The sequence below is a fragment of the Lactuca serriola genome, chromosome 7 (genome assembly GCF_051521515.1).
Source record: "Lactuca serriola cultivar US96UC23 chromosome 7, Lser_US96UC23_V15, whole genome shotgun sequence".
Taxonomy (NCBI): Eukaryota; Viridiplantae; Streptophyta; class Magnoliopsida; order Asterales; family Asteraceae; genus Lactuca; species Lactuca serriola.
Genome location: NC_136414.1, coordinates 6,229,943 through 6,237,360, shown reverse-complemented (window position 1 = coordinate 6,237,360; position 7,418 = coordinate 6,229,943).

Genomic DNA, 7,418 nt, shown 5'->3' with positions numbered 1-7,418 from the left:
GATGTCTTTCCGGAGGAGCTTCCTGGGATACCTCCGGAACGACAGGTGGAGTTCCGGATTGACCTCGTTCCTGGTGCGGCTCCGATAGCCAAGGCACCGTATCGGTTGGCTCCTCCCGAGATGCAGGAGTTGTCTACGCAGCTGCAGGAGCTGCTAGACAAGGGATTTATTCGTCCCAGCAGTTCACCCTGGGGAGCCCCGATCCTGTTTGTGAAAAAGAAGGATGGGTCGCATCGGATGTGTATAGATTACCGGGAGCTGATAAAGGTAACGGTGAAGAACCGTTACCCACTCCCGAGGATTGATGACCTCTTTGACCAGCTTCAGGGAGCATCTTGGTTCTCCAAGATTGATTTGCGTTCGGGTTATCATTAGATGAGGGTCAGGGAGGAGGATATGCAGAAGACCGCGTTTCGGACGCGCTATGGCCACTATGAGTTTGTGGTGATGCCGTTTGGGCTCACCAATGCTCCTGCCGCGTTCATGGACCTCATGAACCGCGTATGCAGACCGATGCTGGATCGGTCTGTGATAGTCTTTATCGATGACATCTTGGTTTATTCCAAGACTCTGGAGGAGCATGAGGAGCATCTGAGAGAGGTGTTGGAGACCCTGAGGAGGGAGAGCTTGTATGCCAAGTTCTCCAAGTGTGAGTTTTGGTTGCGCGAGGTGCAATTTCTCGGACACCTTGTCAACCAGAACGGGATTCTGGTCGATCCGGCCAAGGTCGAGGCCGTGATGAGATGGGAGGTTCCGAAGTCTCCATCTGAGATTCGGAGTTTCCTGGGATTAGCAGGCTACTATCGGAGATTTATTCAGGATTTCTCCAAGATAGTCGTACCCCTGACGCGGCTGACGAAGAAAGTCGTGGTCTTTCGATGGGGACCCGAGCAGCATGCTGCATTTGAGACGCTGAGACAGAGACTGTGCGAGGCGCCGATCTTAGCCCTGCTAGAGGGCGTAGAGGATTTTGTGGTATACTGCGACGCGTCCATTTCTGGGTTGGGTGCGGTACTGATGCAGAGGGGGCATGTCATTGCCTACGCTTCGAGGCAGCTCAAGCCTCACGAGGCGAACTACCCGATGCATGATTTGGAGTTGGGGGCGGTGGTTTTTGCCCTCAAGATTTGGCAGCATTACCTCTACGGGGTTCGATGTACCATCTACACGGACCACAAGAGTTTGAGGTACCTCATGGATCAACCGAATCTGAATATGAGGCAGCGTCGGTGGTTAGACGTGGTAAAGGATTATGATTGCGAGATCCTCTACCACCCGGGGAAGGCCAACGTGGTGGCCGATGCGCTCAGCCGCAAGGCGGCGCCGATCAGGGATATCTGCATGAGGATGACTGTAGCGACTCCCCTGTTGGAGCAGATTCGGGAGGCTCAACCGCATGGCAAGATGCAGCCGTTGGATATTCCACTGTGGAAATAGGAAGATATCACGATGAATTTTATCACGAAGCTTCCCAGGACCGCGCGTGGAGTGGATTCGATTTGGGTCATCGTGGATCGATTGACCAAGAGTGCTCACTTTATCCCGATTCAGGAAAGCATATCGGCCGAGAAATTGGCCGACATCTATATCAGGGAGATCGTGGCGCGGCACGGGGTGCCAGTTTCGGTTATCTCGAACAGGGATGTGCGTTTTACTTCCAGATTTTGGAAGAGATTTCATGACGAGTTGGGCACTCGTTTGCATTTTAGCACCGCCTTTCACCCGCAGACGGATGGTCAAAGCGAGCGGACCATCCAGACTTTGGAGGATATGTTGCGGGCATGCGTTTTAGATTTCGGTGGTCGCTGGGATACCTATCTTCCCTTGGCTGAGTTCTCATACAACAACAGCTATCACGCGAGTATTGACCGTCCCCCATTTGAGATGTTGTACGGTCGGAGGTGCAGGACCCCGATATGCTGGGGTGAGGTTGGCCAGAGAGTCATGGGGAGCACCGAAGTGGTGCTCAAGACGACCGAGAGGATCCAGCAGGTCCGGAGCAGGCTTCAGACTGCTTAGAGTCGGCAGAAAAGTTATGCTGACAAGCGTCGATCCGACTTGGAATTCCAAGTCGGGGATATGGTTCTCCTGAAGGTGTCGCCTTGGAAGGGCGTCATTCGATTCAGGAAGCGAGGTAAGTTAGGTCCGAGGTTCATCGGACCATTCCGAGTCATGGCCCAGGTGGGCAAGGTGGCGTATAGACTGGATCTGCCAGTCGAGCTCAGCCAAATCCACAGCACTTTCCATGTTTCCCAGCTGCGGAAGTGCCTAGTGGACGATTCAGCAGTAGTGCCTTTGGAGGATATTCAGGTTGATGCCAGCCTGAATTACATTGAGCGCCCAGTCGCAATCCTCGACAGGAAGTCGAAGGATTTGAGGAACAAGAGGGTGGAGCTAGTGAAGGTGCAATGGCAGCACCGCAAGGGTTCGGAATGGACTTGGGAGCCGGTGGACGAGATGATGGAGCATTATCCCGAGCTGTTTCAGGATCGAGTAGCAGACTTCGAGGACGAAGTCTAAAATAAGTGGGGGAGATTTGTAGCACCTGGTTCCTGGTATGTAAATCTTATTGAGTATTTTCCTTCTTTTAGCCTTGGACTCGGCGAGTCATAGGTCCGACTCGCCGAGTAAGGACGGGACCCGGGACATGTTTAAGTTGGCGACTCGGCGAGTCCATATTTCAGACTCGGCGAGTCACTGTTGTTGGATAAACCCCTAAGTTTCAGGAGTTGCACCTTATTTAAACGACGTTTTGTGCCTCATATTAGCCCCCGTTGCGTCCAGAACACTCCCTCTCGAAGCTCTAACTCCTCTTTTGGTAATTTGGGTGATTTTGGTGCATTTCTTTGAAGTTTTGGAGAGAAGAAAAAGGTAGATCAAGAGGAGAGGAAGAAGATCCAGAATCTTTGTGCCATTTCAGAACTTCTAGAGGTATTGGACTCGAAACCCTCTCTGTCCCTTCATTATTATCTCGTGGAGAGCTTGTGATAGCCATTTCAAGGCTTCTTCTAGTCTTGACCTTTGTGTAATGAGCCTATAGTGTTGAGGGACTTCGGATCTAGGCATGTTTGGGCTCTAAGGGCTCGGATCTGTAGCCTTTATGGACCCTCATTGCTTGAAGACCTTGGATCTACCATTTTAAGTACATTTTGAACCCTAAAATCCGTATTGGTGAATATCTACACGTAAAGTTGGAAACTTTACGTGTGATTCGTGTTCTAGGAGTCCAGATTTGTGAATGGCATGGACTGGAATCGAACAAATCTGTGTATTTAGTGGGTGCATGGCAACGAATCGACGAGTCGTTCATGTGACTCGGCGAGTCTGTTCGCGAGTCTCCGAGTTTTTCCCCTTTTCGTAGTGTCGAGTGAGCAGTGAGTCACGGGGTGTGACTCAGTGAGTCGGAAGCTGAACTCATCTATGGAGGAACTCGGCGAGTCAATGCCCTGACTCGGCGAGTTCAAGGCAATCTCCTTAGATCAAGAACAGACTCGGCGAGTTGTTCATACAACTCGGCGAGTCGCAGCATAAGTGTTCATCGGATGAAGATGAACTCGACGAGTTGTTCATACAACTCGGCGAGTAGGATGAAGGACTTGAATATCAGTTTAGAAGGAGAACTCGTCGAGTCGTCGCCTAACTCGACGAGTAGAAACGGGATTCAGGACAATCGTTTGGGTAGGGACTCGGCGAGTTGGAAAGCCAACTCGGCGAGTCGGGTCAACTGAAAGTTGACTCTGACTTTGACTTAGGGCATGATCAGGGGTAAAATGGTCATTTTACCCAAAGGACAGTTAGCAGTGTTTGATTGAGTATGTTGTGGGAATTTCAGCCGGAGGATTTCCGGAGCAGCAGCAGCAGCAGTAGACAGTCAGTTCCCGATCAGATCAGCAGCTACTTCGAGGTGAGTTACCTTCCAGTAGCGGTGGGCCTACGGCCACAATGCCGGCCCACCAGTAGGAGTTGTATGTAGATGATTGTCTCCGTGATATTCATCTAGGGATTACTACTACCTGTGTTATGTTTATGTGCTAGTATGATATGATGCTATGTGCTAGTGACAGTAGGGGGGAGATAGTCCCCGAGGTATCCGGTCGGTAGGGCCGAAGGGGTAGTTATACCCAGCCATGTTAGATAGATCTGATATTGTGATACTTGTTATGTGGTAGTAATGGAGGGAAGGAATAGTTCCCCAGTATCCGGTCGAGAGGACCGAAGGGGAGGCCAGCACCCAGATATGCTAGGCAATATCCGGTCGAGAGGACCGAAGGGGAGGCCAACACCCAGATATGCTAGGCAATACCCGGTCGAGAGGGCCGAAGGGGTAGGTCGGGCACCCATATATGCCTGACAATATATGTATGTTATGAGATTATATGGTATGTGGTACAGTGGGGGAACTCACTAAGCTTCGTGCTTACGGTTTTCAGTTTTTGTTTCAGGTACCTCCTCAGCTAGGGGAAAGGAGCCGGCGCGGTAGCAGCATGTCACACACACACACTCTCTTGTTTCCGAAGTTACGAGTTTATTCTGGGATTGATACTCTGATATTTGATTGATCGAATGTTGTGGTTTTCAATTTGGTTTTTCGATGTGAAATGGTTTAATCAAACAATGTTTTAACTATTAATGCTTTCATGTAATGTTTTATAATGAAATTTTTGGACGTGAAAATTGGGTCGTTACAATGATACCTGAAACATAAACTGTAAACCGTAAGCACAAAGCTTAGTGATTTTGCCAGAGCATACCCCACACACAATCCACATAACACATCACGTATCATATTAGCTATACAAGCTATCCCTACCACATATTGCATATTAATTAGCTATAAAAGCTACCTCTACCACATAATACATATCAATTAGCTATACAAGCTACCTCTACCACATATCACATATCAATCAACTATAAAGCTATCTCTACCATTAGCCACAAAGGTTATCTCTACCCTTAGTCCCAAAGGGTATCTCTACTATTAGCCCCAAAGGCAATCTCTACCGTTAGCCACAAAGGCTATCTCTAACATTTGCTGTAAAAGCTATCTCTACTACTTGCATAAATATGCCACACACCTCTACACAACAAGTATACCAACTATCATAAAATGGGTCGGACTTGGTGCCTTAGACCCATTGGTATGGTGAGAAGACTCTCCTCGCAATATAGAAGCTTCCTGTGTGAATTCCTTAGCTACTGCCCCGCCAGCTTCCTGAGCTGTCACTACCAATCAATATACCCAATTAGCAATTGGGTCCCATACCAAAATCCTTAATCCATGCATGGGGTAAAATGACCATTCGACCCCTGGCCCAGTATGATCCCATAACTAAGGCCGAAATCCAAAACAAAAGCCCAACATTATAATGTCCATAAAACCATCAAAAATGAAATAAATTCTTAAACAATAGAATTCTTGATTATACAATTATTGAACAAATACACTTGATCCTCTTCAATGGTCCATATATTCAACTTGATCTTCACTAGGGGTGTAAACGAGCCGAACCGAGCCCGAGCCTGACCAAGCTCGAGCTCGGCTCGTTTAATTTGAGGAAGCTCGAGCTCGATTCGAGCCTTAAAATGAAGCTCGGGCTCGGCTCATGAACAATTTAGTGCGCTCGCGAGCCTAATCGAGCCTAAACGAGCCTCTATGTATATATATATATATATATATATGTGTGTGTGTGTGTGTGTATATATATATATATATATATATATATATATATATATAGAGAGAGAGAGAGAGAGAGAGAGGCTCGTTTAAGCTCGCGAGCCCCATTAATTGAAGCTTGGCTCGAGCTCGTTTAGTAAACGAGCATCATATCTAGGCTCGAGCTCGACTCTGGCTTGTTTAATTCGATCTCGAGTCGAGCTTTTAACGAGTCGATCCCGAGTAGCTCGGCTCACTTACACCCCTAATCTTCACATATATACTTGTTGTTGAACTCGATTCCAAATATTTCTCTTGTATGATCAATATTGAATTCCTTCTCCATGCAATTCTGAAAGAATAAGATACATTACTCGTTAGTATTACAAGTTAAACAAATATACTTGTTGTTAATAAAACATTCTCAAAGACATTCTAACAGAATGCATTTATATAAATAAATTCTAATAGAATACATTACAGAATGCACTTAAATCATAGTCTTTTCTTCTATATGCATAAACATTCTAAAGCATGTATAAATGTATTCTGTTAGAATTAATAGCAACACATGTTTTATGTAATATTTATATTCTCATAGAATGAAAGTTGTGAATTGCACCAAAACCCATAAGTAAAAATTGAAGAAAATGCACAAACGACTGAGTAAGTGCAGAAAAAATAACAAGTTTTAAACATGATAGCTCATACAAAATTCAATGCTTAAGTTGAATTGGAACTTAAGCATTGGAATCCAAGATTTCATTCTAACAGAATTGGAATTCGTGATTTCATTCTGGCAGAATTACCCTCATCATATTAGATACTAAGGTGATTCTGCTACTGCTACCCAAAAAAACATCATTCATTAGCAAGTAGTATAAACATCAGTATCCTACTAAATGATCAAATTAGCAATTTTGCATTTTGTTTGAAAATATAAGATTAAGATAAAAATGGTGTTGCAAAAGCACTTCTATAAATTAAATAAAGAATCAATTGTTAAAAAAGTACATGTCGTTAATCTCTCTCTCTCTCTCACACACACACACACACACACATATATATATATATATATATATATATATATATAATCAAAAAATAATATATTTTGAAGGTCATCTGCTATGTTTTTTGGTGATGAATTTTTTTAAGCACTTCAATATGCACATATTGACATCTAATGCAAATTAAAAGATTAAACAACAAAACATTTTAAATTCCTTAAGAAATTGTCAAACAAATATGCCGAAAAAGAAATGGAAAATGTATTGCCAAAAAGAATTAGGAGTTTATATTACCAAACAAACTAAATCAAATATCAATTTCCAATAAAAATTAAGAAACATACCTTATTACTATGTGAGTGGCAGTGCCAATGGAGTGATTGAATAGTGATGTTTGCGTCTTTTTATTCCAATTTCCTAATTTTCATATCCAATCCATAATGACGTTGATGATGAGGCCTGCAAAATCAGAAGGAAACATTTAAAATATAGTCGTTATGAAAGAAAAAGAGGTTGTATGTTCAAGAGTATTTGTCAAGCTTGTGCAGTTAGTTTCTTGACCGGATTGGAGATTAAAAAAACAGTAATGAAACTAAAGGCATATAAGATACCTTAGGGTTATTAATATGGGCGTCTAGGTTTTGAATTGTAGATAATTTCATAGAACTATTACCGAAGTTCATGCTGTTTTTACACGAGCAGAACATATGTTTTATTGGTGGCAAAATCAGGTTATGCAGAAACGTAGTGTAAAG